This window comes from Aptenodytes patagonicus, chromosome 3 (assembly GCF_965638725.1).
Source record: "Aptenodytes patagonicus chromosome 3, bAptPat1.pri.cur, whole genome shotgun sequence".
Lineage (NCBI taxonomy): Eukaryota > Metazoa > Chordata > Aves > Sphenisciformes > Spheniscidae > Aptenodytes > Aptenodytes patagonicus.
In genome coordinates this window covers 76666353-76681533 of record NC_134951.1, presented here as the reverse complement: position 1 = coordinate 76681533, position 15181 = coordinate 76666353, and positions in this window count along the sequence as shown.

Genomic DNA, 15181 nt, shown 5'->3' with positions numbered 1-15181 from the left:
TGTCTTTTAAATTGGTAACTAAAACAACATCTTTGCTCCTTCTGCCTGCAGTTACATATTGAAGCAGCCTAGCACATGAGTTTGTTTCCCATGTTTGCCTCCATGAGGAGATTGCTTGCCCCAGAGTTAATATATAACATTGCTGCACTGAGAGTGGGGCTGATTGCTCCAGCAGTGCGTTGCTGTTGTGCTCCATCGCAGCGCAGCAGTACTGCCTGGCAAACTGATGTGGCGTCACAGCGTAGCCTATGAGACAGGCCACGGTGCAGCTTCAGCCTGGCCTGTAAAAACAGCCCCAAAACCATTCTCTTCCAGGCAATGTAATTAAGTTGTACAGAGCATCCGTTTGCTCCCAGACCCTTTGCTTATTAGGAAAATTATTCTTGGAAAACTTCACCTTGTTGTAAGTCATAGCGCTTGCATTCATGCTTTGACCAGCTTAGAGTCCCTATTAAATAACAACTGTTACATAACTACATCAGTGGACACAGGCTGAGGATAGCCAAGACAAGGTCAACTCACAACTTCAACTAGCTCTTGGAGAAATAAATTAATCATATAATATTTTGTATAAAATAACAGTTAAAGACACAATGCGTAACGGATGTCGCCTCTCTGGACCTCTGTAAGGCCTTTGACATGGTCCCCCCCAACATCCTTCTCTCTAAACTGGAGAGGTATGGATTTGATGGGTGGACTGTCCGGTGGGTGAGGAATTGGTTGGATGGTCGCATCCAGAGGGTAGTGGTCAATGGCTCAATGTCCAGATGGAGACTGGTGACGAGTGGGGTCCCGCAGGGGTCCATATTGGGACCGGTACTGTTTAATATCTTCATCAATGACATAGACAGTGGGATCGAGTGCACCCTCAGCAAGTTTGCAGATGACATCAAGCTGAGTGGTGCGGTCGACATGCCAGGGGGACGGGATGCCATCCAGAGGGACCTGGACAAGCTGGAGAAGTGGGCCCGTGTGAACCTCATGAGGTTTAACAAGGCCAAGTGCAAGGTCCTGCACCTGGGTCGGGGCAACCCCCAGCATCAATACAGGCTGGGGGATGAAGGGATTGAGAGCAGCCCTGCTGAGAAGGACTTGGGGGTGCTGGTGGGTGAAAAGCTGGACGTGAGCCAGCAATGTGCGCTCGCAGCCCAGAAGGCCAATCGTATCCTGGGCTGCATCCAAAGCAGCGTGGCCAGCAGGTCGAGGGAGGTGATTCTGCCCCTCTACTCTGCTCTGGTGAGACCCCACCTGGAGTGCTGCGTCCAGCTCTGGAGCCCTCAGCATAAGAAAGACACGGACCTGTTGGAGCAAGTCCAGAGGAGGGCCACGAAAATGATCAGGGGGCTGGAACACCTCTCCTATGAAGAAAGGCTGAGAGAGTTGGGGTTGTTCAGCCTGGAGAAGAGAAGGCTTTGGGGAGACCTTCTCGCAGCCTCTCAGTACTTAAAGGGGGCTTCTAAAAAAGATGGGGGCAAACTTTTTAGCAGGGCCTGTTGTGACAGGACAAGGGGGAATGGCTTTAAACTAAAGGGGGGTAGATTTAGACTCGATATAAGGGAGAAAATTTTTACGCTGAGGGTGGTGAAGCACTGGCACAGGTTGCCCAGAGAGGTGGTGGATGCCCCATCCCTGGAAACCTTCAAGGTCAGGTTGGCCGGGGCTTTGAGCAACCTAACCTAGTTGAAGATGTCTCTGCTTATTGCAGGGGGGTTGGACTAGATGACCTTTAGAGGTCCCTTCCAACCCAAACTATTCTATGATTCTATAATTGTTCCTGGTTTAACTTCCTTTATTGGTGCAATATACAGTACCCTAGTTATATGTGCCATATTTATAAAAATAATAACAATCTCCTTGAGTTTCACTTCTGGACAATAGGTAGTGCAAGCACCCTATTATGTTATTTGTTGTGCTTATTAAATTATTATTTAATATTCTCATTTTTAAAAAAGCTTCTTTTCAAGTATTTATTTCAAATTAATTAAAAATGGAAATATATACCCATGTGTTCTCAATTAAAAAAAAGTGAAAAATGGAGAGGAATTAACATTTTAATGTGGAACTCTACAAAGGTGCTTTTATGGCTCAAGTTGGTTTTGTTTTTTTTTTTTTTTCCTGGATGGCTCAGTATGTACAGAGTCAGACTTCTTTCAGCTGGCAAGCACTTGCTTCTAATCAATTAATGAGAGGCAGTGTTCATCTCCTCTCATATTTGAGCCTTCTAGATCCTGTGTTCCCATACTAACAACATTTTTCCTAGTTGAAAGCAATCTGGGAGCTTCCTGGGATTAGCACTAAGACCGTGAGTCCCCAGGTTGACTTGTTTTGCAGATTGTTTACATATCTGATAAATTAAACCTATCATCAAGAAATGTGATAATAATGTAGCAATCACTTTTAAACAGGTATGTCATGAATAAGGCGAACTGTAGTCTAAAGTAATAGACTACATCTGTGTGCGTACGCATGCACATGGGCAGACACCTTGTGCAGTTTTCTGCTGAACTTGCTGTTCATTTCTTTTGCACCAAGTCGGAAGACCACTTAGGATTCCCAGAGGTTCCTACTAGGATTTGTTCCAAGTGGTCACGCTTCAGCCTGGTGGGGCTTTTGGCACTTACACTCGTTGAGAAAGATGCTGTCAAAGTTGGAAATACCTTCAACACTGCCACACAATGTCAAAAAACTTTCACATTTGGAGCTAAGGTTCAGCACAACTTCAGACTCCCTATTCACCAGTGCAGAGAGGATGAGTGTCTCTTCCATGCAAGGTGTCTGAGTTGGATTTCTGTTCCCCCTTCTCTTACGCATTGTGTCTTTAACTGTTATTTTATACAAAATATTATATGATTAATTTATTTCTCCAAAAGCTAGTTGAAGTTGTGAGTTGACCTTGTCTTGGCTAGTTAAGGTCAAGAGGTAGACAGCTGGTGAAATCTTGACCCAGATGAAGATAATGGTGGTTTTGCTATTGACATTGAGAGACAACATTTTCCTCCACCAAATTTTCCCAAAGGAAGGGCTCTCTGTGCAAGGTACAGGGTACAGATGAGTGTTTTGAGATTTACTATCTACTGGTAATAAGCAATATAATCAGCCCAACAGTCAATACTAACAACTGTGCTACTGAACTGGCTCAAATCATATCTAGGGAGAAGGGGGGTCAAGAAGGATTGGGTTTTTTGCTTTAAGAGTTCCCCCCAACAGTTTTTTAGAACAAATCTAATTCCTCCCTAATTTCACTTCAGTTGGTACATATAGACTCACTGGTCTTCATTTTGCAGTATCTCCACTTTATTTTTTTTTTAAGCCCATCACAGATGGAATTAATACATGTATGGCTTTGGTAGTCCTATATGACATTTTAAACTGAAGCAGTGATGAATGATCCACAGCTTGTTTGCAGAGCCGTATTAAATATACGATGTTTCTGTTTCCCTGTATATGCCAGAAATTTTCAGGCTTGGTCCTTCAGTCCAAAAAGCAAAGGCCATTGGAAGAGCTTCAACTTCTATCTAGTCCTCTGTGCAACTGAAACAGATGTTTAATTGCCCTCCATAGTGTCTACTGATAGCAGAAACGTTTTTGTAGGATAGAGCTGATACTGAATGCCCCCTTCTCCCAGAGGGAATGTGCCTCCTGGAATCAAGCTGATGGAGAATGTGTCTGCAACGGTGCATTTCCGCACAAGCATGTCTTGCTTCTTTCTTCGGAAGTCTGAAAACAAAGCCAGGCCTCTTGAATTGCAGCCCCTAGAGTGTTATTTCCTTCTTTACTGCATGACACATCTGTCTGGTTTCCCTTTGTCCAGTCCAATACAATAATAATTCAGGAAAATAGCATGTTCCTAAAAGCTAGTGTTGTTACAATTGGATAAACTGAAATCCATTTATTGTTTTTGGAGAGACTTGTTTAAAGCTAAACAACTCTTTTTGCAGTCATGAAGGATGTTATGTGAAGAGTGTCCTTTGTTCATCTCGCCACTTTACAGAGAAGATATCGAGATACAAAAAATTTTGTAAACGTTTCCAGAAAATTTGTATTTCTCTTCCTCTAAAGTACCCTATTCTCCTCCCACCTTTCTTTATAAATAGAAGAAAAATATGCTCAAATAATATGATGTTAAACATAATCATGCAATATCTGTGCAGTTTTGGAAATGTGTACATTGTAACTGATAGAGGCAATACTAGATGAACAGCACTATGATGATACCACATTTATCACACACTTGCTAAACTCCTTCACTATTTATGAAGTTCTTTGTGATCTGTGTGCAGAAACCATATTCTTTCTAAGACTATATGCATCTGTATTGGTACAAGGCCAACTGAGCGATTGGTCATACATTCAGATAACTCTTAGTATGCAATAAAGTTAGAGCTTTATGTAGATATATTGCAAGTATTCAAATGGCTATATAAGTACCTATATACAAGTTTGACTTTCTCCAGCAGCAGAGAAACTTTTGCAATACTCCTAGGCACGTGCTGCTTGTGCTACTACACCTCCTGATGGGGTGATATTCACAGCAGAATTTCAAACCCACTTAGCTAAACCCAGTTGCCACCTCACCTGCCATTTACTACTACTAAGGTATGCTGGTAGTAAACTCTCCAAGTATGGGCTGGATAGCAGTGTCAGTTATACAAGCCTAAATGGCTGGTGTAACTTTAGAGCAGCTGTATATTCAGGACTTACAGTTTCCTTCTTCATGATCTTTTTCTGATTCTGAAAAGTACATTGCCTTGAGAGAGCTGGGTGCTAATGTGCTCTAGGCATATACTTTTTTTAGGGTTTACGGTGATATTTTTGTTGCAGTTCTCACTGTAGTGAGACACCCAGAAATAAACCGTGTGCAAATATGCGAGGTCTTGCTACCCTTGTACACTGCTTTTATCTTAGATTTTATGGTTTCTGTTTAAAACAAGAAAAAAAGGTGATAAGCAGGGCAGAAGAATTGCAATCTGTTTAAAGAGTTGCTACCCATTTTCTATGAAATATAGTTGTGTGCTAAGGGACTTATCTATGTATCAGCAACCAAAATGCGAATGTGTTAGGACTCTGCATCTGTTCAAGAACAGCAGTCGGGGGGGGGGGGGTGGGGTGGCGGCGGTGGAAACCTCTTTTTAAAAATAACTGGTTTATGTTTGAACTCACCCAAAAAGTTTGGATATTACTACTATGTTACAACAACAATAACAATGCTGAGGACTCCTGCAAGAAAAGCCCTCTTACCTGCTGTGCATAGTATAAGGTCTTTCTTGTGCATTAGAACTACCATAAAGCACGATTACATCCAGTAAAACTAAGGAATTGTCTAGCCCCCCAGGAAGAGTGTGGAGGAGAAGAAAAGACTGTTGTCACACTCCACCTTGGAAAAGAAGTTGGAACTAATGTATATTAATGCTGAAGAATCTGGCTAATATGCATGCAAATTCGTTTCCTACAGACAACCACATAAGAGAATATTCTAAAATGAAACCAATATACAATCCTTAACAAATACTGAGGTGGATAGGAACAGGCAGTCAACTGAGAACACAGCAAGTTGCTAATGATATCCTTCAAATAAATGATTCACATGCCAAGCCTTTTGCTATAATCTCACTCATACACTGCAGGTCTCTGAGGGGAAAGAACAGAAACAAACTGTGTTTCGTATCACTTGGCATCTCAGTATAATCAAAACCCCAGATCCAGGTGAGTGTGCTATTGAATTGTAAAGTATTCTTATCCCTTTCCTAAAAATGTCTGTTCATGTGTATCAACTTTGCAGTCCTTGTTCTGCTGCTTGAGCTCTGCTGCCAAGCTACAGGGAAACTCTAAAGCTCAGGTCAAGCCAAATGTGATCATAAATGCAGTGATACCAGGATTTCTGTGAAACTTGCAACAAAAGGATTAGAAGGAAAGTCTGAATTTGATATGTGCTGCTGAGGGGTAAAACTTTCAAAGTACTTAAGTCCCAAATGAGGCGTGGGGTCAGATTTTTCAAAGTCATGATGCTGTGTAGACAGGAAGGTAGATGCTAATTGTGATTTTCAGATGCATCTGAGAAGCCTAGCTTCCTAAAAATCACCGTTTACTCATGTTGACTGTGGTGTTTTGTTCTGCATGTGTGTTTATGATCACTTGTGTCTGTATATGAAAAGAATACAACTTTCTCACTTCTAGGTGAAAAGAAGCTGTTTCAGTATGTTTTAGTTTTCAACATGCTCCATGAAATTTAAGCACAAATTTAATTTGTCTTTAGTTCTAGTTTTTAACCTCATTCTGATCAGAAGTTTGACTGTGAGCTGGCACAGTTCAGTTTTATTCTGCACTACCTTGTACAACTGGTAGTTGTACAACTTGTACTACCTTGTACAACTGTATGCCAGCCCGCGAAGCTGAAATTGTTGGTTCCGAGACCCAACCCTGACATTAGTTGCTCTGTTTAATGACAACTTAGTAAAGCGTATCTGACAAATGTATCTATTCAACATGTTTACCTTGCAGAGGGTTAGAGACAGAAACTGTACACTATTCCTTGTTCATTTTGTCGATGTTCAATTCTTGTGTTTTTCCCTTACTGCAGTTTTTCACTGACTGTTTTTCTCCTAATGACCACATGTAATGACCAGCAACTCTCATAATCGCAGCAATAGTGCAAATGCCTTGCAAAATTTTTTGGGTTTGCAGAAACCTTAAGTTTTCTAGATGCTGTTTTTTCCCTAAGCTTGCAAGTTATGGGGTGCACCGTGTAAGTGAATAACCAAGAAGTGGAAGGTGGTACCACAAGTGGGGTGTGGGGAGGATGACACACCTTAGCAGTGAAGTGACCTTAGAGCTTGACTATGTTTTCTTTCTCTCTGTTTAAATTGGCACAAGGCATTCGAAATAGTAATACAGTCATGCTCAGATCAGAAGTGGTTCAGACCCTAGATATACATAATCTGTCATGGGACCACCACTAAATAACTTAAGTCCTGTATGAGTGCAACTTCGTACCAATCCCCATGCTGCTTCTGTACCCTTGAAAGCCTCAGCAGTGCTGTCTTGGGCTCTAGAGGCTTTCTGCTTCTGGAACTAAGCACTGCCACCAAGCCCAAGGAGGAGGAAGTTCCTCATTGAAAGCTGAAGTCTTACCAATTACCCTCAACCTTTTCAGTCCTTTAAGGAATGCTTTAGGTTCTCGGTAGTCTTTCACTAAGACTCAGTCTCACCCTATCGTTGCCTATGTTCAGAAAGTCATGCCCTTCCCTTTGAAATGCAAAAGGTCATTAAACTATACTCATACTAGTCCTTAATGCCAAACCCTGTAGGCCCTGCAGAGTTCAGCACTCATTTGGACTTTTAGATAGAGGAGGCAAAATTGAATTTTGCTACCACAAGGATGTGGGACAGGGACCAGGCCACTGCTGCTGTAGGAAGAGAATGGGGAGGCAGGGGCTCAGAGAGGAGCAGGGCTGAGACGGAAGGTGGCTGTGGGAGGCGCTGGGAGATCTAGCCCTACTGTTCCTTCCAAGGCTTAATGAGGAAGGGATGTGGGAAGGGGAGAGTTTACTGCTGCCACAGACCCCAGCAACAGCCTGACCCACAAGCCCTGAGCCCTTCCTTGGCAGTAGGGATGATACTAGTCTCGCCACCCAGGGCTATCCCAATGACAAAGCAGGCAGTGAATGGTAGGCTGCTTTGCCGCTCCAGCAGTCTGTTGTCTGGAGATCTGCACTCTTCTGATGCCCAGAGATGTGATGTCCCACTGCCCACAAAGCCACCTTGCAGCAGATGAAGGAGCAGAGCTCAGCTCTAGCCATGCCTGAACAGCCTGCTATCTGCTCAGATCTGCTAAAGTGCAAAATTTGAACAGAAGTTTTGGGAAAAGTGTCTAACAGATAAACAGTTTGGTAATTCTCTGTGGTCATTCTCTAGCTCTTCCCCCCTCCCCCCCCCCCCCCCCCCCCCAAGAATGCTTGTTACAAACGAGATTAATCTTTTCATTGATTGATCAGTTCACCAGACTCTGTCCCTTAGCAGCTGTGGAGTGTTTTGAAACATGCAGTAATTCATGGGGCATTCATCGTAGGGTGTCCCTGGGGTAGACAAAACTGGGGAATCCTCTGCTGTGGTAGAAGTATTTCCAATGAAAGGTGTATTTGTCTGTTTGCCAAAGCTTCTGTCTTCTTGTCTTCTCCCAAACTTGGAGTGTAGCCACGCTCAGGGCCAAATGTCTGAGTTTGCAGGCCTACTTTCAATTTCAACAGCAGTCAGTATCCCAGCTTCACTAATAATTCAGGTTTTTCCTTCTGTTAGGAAACCAAGAGCTTTTCTTCGCTAATCTTTAAAAGATATTTTAGTCAATCTTATCCATTTTTACATATTCTGCTAGGTGGCAATACGGTCTCTGGTGGTCTTCTGAAGGTTTTTTATTCTATAGTTTTCACTTTGACCACCCTTTTAATAATGGTGGTCAAATTTTAAATACATTTTAATAATGTATTAAGCAATGTGATCATCCCTATTGAGTGTCTGTTTTTTCACCTTTTCCCTTGAGATACAGATGTGCTTAGGAAGCTTCTTATTTTGGAAGGATGGGTCCTGCTCTGGTTTGAAGTGAAGAAAAAAGTTCTCTTGCATTTTAGGTGAGTATTTTAGATTTATTTGAACTAAAACTTGCATTACCATGTGATTATGCTACAGAAGACCAAGTTCAAGAGATGTACCTTCCATTTGGCTTGGAAGCAGCACATTTTTTTTGTTTTTTGGAAGTCCGTTTCAGAATAAATATGTTCCCCAATTTCAGACTGGCCCTTCATGAAGTTTAATGTGACAGCCTTATGAAGTACAGAGCCAGAATTTCTGCTGTGACATCCCTTATCTTTAATAATTTATAAAGTCTTGTCTTGCAGTTTGCCTTTCTTTGACATTTTGTGTGTTTAAGCTGAATTTAAGCAGGACAAATGAAAAAACTAGGAGCCCAAGAAGAATTAGTTCCAAGGGGAGCATACTGACCAGATGTATAAAATGTTTGGATATTATTTCTTTGCAGGCTCACATTCAGCTGATCTAACACAGAATGGCTTATTGGCACTTCTTTCTCACTGACATCTTGTTCCCAAGAATATGATTTCTTTCTTTTTAAATAGTCTCTAACATGGTCACTGAGAAAGCTCTAAAAGCTGAGTGTCGTCAGTGTAGTAGCGGCACTGGGGTGCTATGTCTGCTTGCGTTTTCAGGAACCTGAGAGAATGGGTTTGCAAAGGTACGAGTGCTCCATTCGCCACAGTGCCCTGTCACAGTGTTTTAAATGCCAGCCTCCTGATGTGCTGCTTCTCTGAGTGTATGGAAAAGGCCTGGCAGGAAAAACTCTGTCCTACTGCAAAGATGGCTGACTGTGGCAGTGTTACAGAAATGCTTTTCCTAATCGTCAGAGAGGACAGTGACTATCCCACACTTGGAAACAACCAGGTCTTTCTCCCCTCCCATCATTTCTAGTTGATATCCATCCCTTAAAGCAGAAGTTTTTGCTGTCCTGAAATGAATAAGCTTTCTATGTGGAATGACATTCACTCGTACAATTTCTATTACTCCAGTCTGCAAGGTCATCCATTTCTTCCGATGCAATTGTCTAACCCTATTACATCTCTGTAATGCCTCCCAACTTCACAGGGTCGGCAAACTTCACCAGCATGCTCCAAATACTAACAAGAACATTACGTAAGATGAGACCAAAAGACCAATTGCTGAGGAACTGCCTGCCTTGTTTCCTTCCAGCTTGATACTCCCTTCCAAGCCATCCTCTTTAGCATGTTTCTTGCAGCTTACAATTCTCATAGGTATTCCCTATCTTCTCCGGTTTAATTAATAACTTCCTATGTGGTAGCAATTTAAATAATTTTCTGATGTTAGATCATCCATGTATTTCCCTGTGTGAATACTAATTATCTCACCAGAGAAAGAAATCAGTCTAATCTGTTCTAACACTGGCAAATTCACATTGTGTCTTGGCCCATTTGCTATTACCTATTTCCTTCCATGTCTATAATGATTCTTTTCTTTAAAATGCACTTAAGTTTTGGTAAAAGCAAAGCCAAACAAATGGCTCCGTTGCTGTCAACGTAATTTATGGTGCCTTTATTAGATAAAGGCATTGTGTTTGCTGTTCTCCAGTCAGATAACACTGCTGACCCCCACTTCCCACATAAACCTGGCGTATTGCTGGTTGCTTTCCCCAAAACTCTGGGGAGTGAATTGTCCTGTGCCTTCATTTCAAATGCATCAGTTTCTTCAAGTATTTTACTTGTACCTGGCTTGTGGGTACTTCATCTCTATATACTAGAGTGTCCCATTCTTGCTTTTTCTTAATGCAAATCTGAACCAAAATCTTAGTGTTTTGGGACCACAGTTGAAATGCCTTTACCCTAAATGTCCCTCTGAGGCAGGATGGATGGCCCCCGTAAGGGCTCAGGAAAGCAGCTACACCCTGTAGGCATTGAGTCAGCAGAAGGGAGGACTCCCAGCTGGTGGATTTAAATAGCATGTCTCTCTGGGGAGATTCCCAGAGGAAACTGAATTCAGCGAAAGCCTTTACAGGTGGAGGAGGTTCTCTTTCTCAACTCCAAGCTGAATGAAGGTATCGAACCCGAAACCTGGCATCGGCTGCTGCTTTTACCCAGTTTTAGAGGAGTATCTGTGGCAAACATTGCTTAGACTGGTAGGCGGCAGGAACCCATGTGCTGACCTTTCCCAGCCTTAGAAATAGGAAGGACAGAGGGTGAAAAAGAAGGAAAGAGTCTTCTTGTTTTAAAGAGGAAAAACACTTGAGGACAGATGCTGTCTCAGTTTGGGAATGTGCCATTGTGCCTTCGTGCCAGTCTCAATGAGAAACAGTAGGTGCATCTGTGCCACTAAAAATAAGTCTGCAGTTCACTCTTTCCACAACTGCAGAAGCTGGAATCTGTTCCAGCATATAACCAGTAGAGACTGTATCTCTTCTAGTGCTCTGAAGTCCCACTCATGCAGGCAGAGTTCTGGGCAGAAGTCTGCAGTGCTTCACAGTGAAAAGCCATATGTGAGTATGGCATAGTACCCTGAGAAGCTGTAAAACCTACTTCAGCTTGAATAATCTGAGATAAATTGAATTTTTAGCCTACCTGTGATCTACTTAAAATGATAAATAAGAAATAGAAGTTGTTGGGTTTTTTTTGCCCAATGTCTTGGGGAGAAGGGTGTGGGGAGGGGACAGTTTCTCTGACATCCTACTGGGAGAGCAAGATTGAGCTCCTTTCTCATCAAAATGAGCACTAGCAGTGCGTGTTTATTTTCCTGGTACTGCAAGCACAATCAAATGACCTGCAGGCTCCTACTGCAAATCTCTATTCTGCAAAAGCAAAAAGCTTCAGTGACATAGCATGATATACAAGACAATAAGCACAGATTGCACTGTTGATCTTCTGTGCACCTTGCCTGAGGAGATCATGTTGCAATTGTTTAACAGCCTAATTGCGATACTACAATGTAGTTTGGGATGGGCAGTGAAGATTGACTTTATCATACCAAGTGAATTAAGAAACAGATTGGAAAAAACATTAGCAACAAGACCAGGAAGCTGGCCAAAGTGGTGGAGGGTAGCACCTTACTTCTGTGAAAAATACCGAGATTGATTTATAAGACTACAGTTCTGAATAAACTCGGGTTCCCTGTGGGGAGCTTTGATTTTACTTAATAAAAGTAGCCCCTTCCATTTTATTTTTATCTTAACCTGTATCTAGAATATGAGAGGAAGACGAGAGCATGTACATTCTTCCATGGGCAGACATCAGAGTAACAACAATTCAGTATTTTCAGTACATGCAAAGTGTCTCAGCCATTGCCTTCAAAACAAATTATTCTAATCACTCCAAAGGCAGTTTGGCAACCTTTAAGGCCTGCAGAACACAAAATGACTTATTTTAGCATTGAGTTAAAAATCAAGACTTTGAATAGACACTGAATAACAAAATGCTAGCAAAGTGACCTTTTTGTCAGCAGTTATGAGAGCTTACTCTGCTTGACTGAGCAGACTGGACAGTCAGAATACGCTTTCACTGTAGAAAATTGGAATGAAAAATTTAATGGTAGTGGCAAAAGGCTGCATTCCTGCATGGAGTATGTGTATAAGAACAAATTTGCAAAGGAGTGATCAATGATATAAAATTGCTAGGAGCTTTCTGAATTTGGAGGAAAAATGTTCAGTAGACTTGAAATTACTTGAAATTTCTAGGCCAAATTGAATTCTGTTGTGATAGAGAAAAATTGTTTTGCTATTCTTCTGTAAGGGTTTAATAAATCAGTACTTAACAAGCTAAGAAACCTCACACTGTGACCCATCAGATCTTCTCTTTATGACTGTGAAAGTAAAATAGTCCACAAGAAGTAATACTTTAGGTGTAAATGCAGGATTTGTGCCACAACAATTATATACCCACACAAGTACAGAGCAGGAGAGGTGAGCAGGATGCATACTGACAGTCTGACTTGTCCAGAGGAAAGTTTGCCCCAACAAGACAGAGCTACTTCACTGTTAGTTTTAAATCATAATATTGCAGCATTTAAAAATCTCAAACATCTTGACTTTCCCCTGTCTGATACATTTACTATTTCTTCTCCTAATGTTCTCTGGGGTTCATTCTTTCTGAGGCCTTAGGTAGAGAAAGACAACCTTATTTTAAGCTGTCATCAGTGCTTCTTTTGAATGGCGATCAAGTAAGGTAGAAACACTTTGTGGAGATGTATGGAAAATGTTTTTTCCATTGTGTGATGAAATGGGCACTTGGCCTATTCTAATCCACAGCACCTCAGAAGACACCCTGCTGACATTAGGTCTCTTTCGTGTGCTACAAGAAACAGTAGCTCTAGTAGAAACATTGCTATCTCAGCTTTCAAGAATCACTGAGCATTTTAGTCTGTACTTTGTTTTCAGGGCCCAGTATGAAAACTGAAAAACTTGCATCAAAACTCAGCTACAGTCACCAATTCTTCCCAGTCATAAACCATAGCCGTTCCTGGAAGCATATTGCAGAAAACTTGGTCAAGGTTCATTGAAATTTAGCCCAATCTTACCATAAAGCTGCGGCTCCTGGTGAATCATAGCTGCACTGTGGAGCTGTGCTGGGACTGTTGAGCAGAGTCAAGGGAGCTTTGGAGGTGCAATGTTTTATCTGAGTGTTACCGAGCATGTGCTGCAATTAACTCTAAAAATTAATTGCAAAATGTTCTTTCCAAATAGGCTAAAGGGAGCTACCTCAAAAGCTACTATGAAGAAGATCAGGAGAGATTTCTGGTAAGATTTGTCCCAAGCAGTCCCATTTGGGGGCAGGCGTGGAGTGGGGTTTGCAAGCCCTCAGCAAGTGCAGATGGCAGCACGGTGTCGTTCATGGTGAACTGCTGCTTTATTCACTGAGCCTCTGTTTGAGCGTTAGTTGGAAAAGGATGCACATGCAGGTGCTTCTTACATCTGCCTTTAAAAGGCAGATTTTCACAGCTGTGGAGACATAAACCATCTGGCTTGACATTCTCAGGGGAATTATGACTAGATCCATTTCCTTGACTTTCAATAACCCAAACCACATGTGCAAAGTGGGTGAGCATGCACAGGGGCAATATAACACTTTATGCGTATAGATATAGGAGACATGTTTTCTGACTATGCAAATCAGTTGATGAGTGCTTGAGGGGGGAAGGTAATATTTGTTATTCACACTTGAAAATGTTACTTATGAGGCTATGCATTTAAAAAGAGGCATGCCATTTTTCTCTGCTGTCTGTGAGTTGCTCAGTGTCATTGGGATGTCTATAGCCCTGGCATTAAAATGACACCTCTTTTATCTCTAACTATTTGCATCTGCAAAAAGCGCATTGGCCCTAACATGGTGCTGTTTCCAAAAGCCTGATACTGGGGCTGCATTATAAAACATTTTCATAAATATTAAGTTTCATAAAATAAAATATTCCCCTTGACAACATTAGGATTTCAAAAGAGTTTAGAAACCCTCTCTTTCATTCAGTGCAAAACAGAAGTATAGCTTTGTTGTTAAAGCCAGATAATATTTGACCTATATTTCACATACCTTTATTTCTAAAAGTTGACAAAGGCAACGCACTCTTGGAGCTGATAAGAGCTTGTACTGGAACTGGGTTTAAACCTTTTGTGACGGTCCTCTTTGCATAGGTTTTGAAGCTCCAATAACACTGATAAAAACTGTTGTACATTGAAACAGTTAGTGTGATGAGCTGTAGTTTTAGAGAGGAAGAACAAATCCTGTTCTTTATTACTGACAAGTTATGGGATGCTGTCCTAGTTAACCTTCACAAGTAAACAAACAGACAAAAAAAGACTACTACCTTCATCTTTCCTTAGCCAAGACATGATATACCTAAAATGACAGGGAAACCATAAGGTTTCTGAAGTCTTTGGTAGCAAGAGGAGAAGGAAAATCAGAAGTTCACAGTGAATCAAAATAAGTTGAACCCCATAAAAAGCAGTTTAGCAGTAGTCCAGAAATGAATTTAATTTATTTGCTTGGCCTGCAGGGCTCATATTTTAACCTGACCTAAGGCTGCACAAATGCTTTAGTAATTCCAGATCATGAAAGAAGATCAGACAATCACATCTTTCTTTGTTTATAGCGGGAGTTAAAAATGAGCATAGTAACTTTAAAAGATCTTGGATATGTATACAAATACTTGCAAGCTGATCTCAAATATAAATAAGTTTGGGCTCAGGCTTTTCACTTTTACCTTGCTCTTTTGTACCTCTGGTTCAGTCTAACTTAGATTTTTCAGAAGAATAATAGTCTCTGTGCCTTACAAATATCACATTTCCTTGAAAATGCCATCGGTTTCAGGTGTTCTTGTCATCTTGAGATTGGTGAACTGCATATATAATTAAAGCATAGTGGAGTAAGAAAGATCATCTGTGTCACGAACAAAGTCTACGCTCTCCAGATAGTGTGTCTGGCTGCAGAACTGAACCAAGCCTATGTGAGGATGGGCTCTCTCGCGAAGTCGGTGCTCCCTGACAGCCTGGGAAAAAGAAAAACTGCAGAATCGTGTCCACTAAAAAACAGCCTCGGTTAGGAAACAGGCTGCTGATGTAGCTAGTCGAGAGAAAAAGTCTTGTTTTAAAGAATGAATCAGACCTCTGCTGTATTACAGCTGAGCT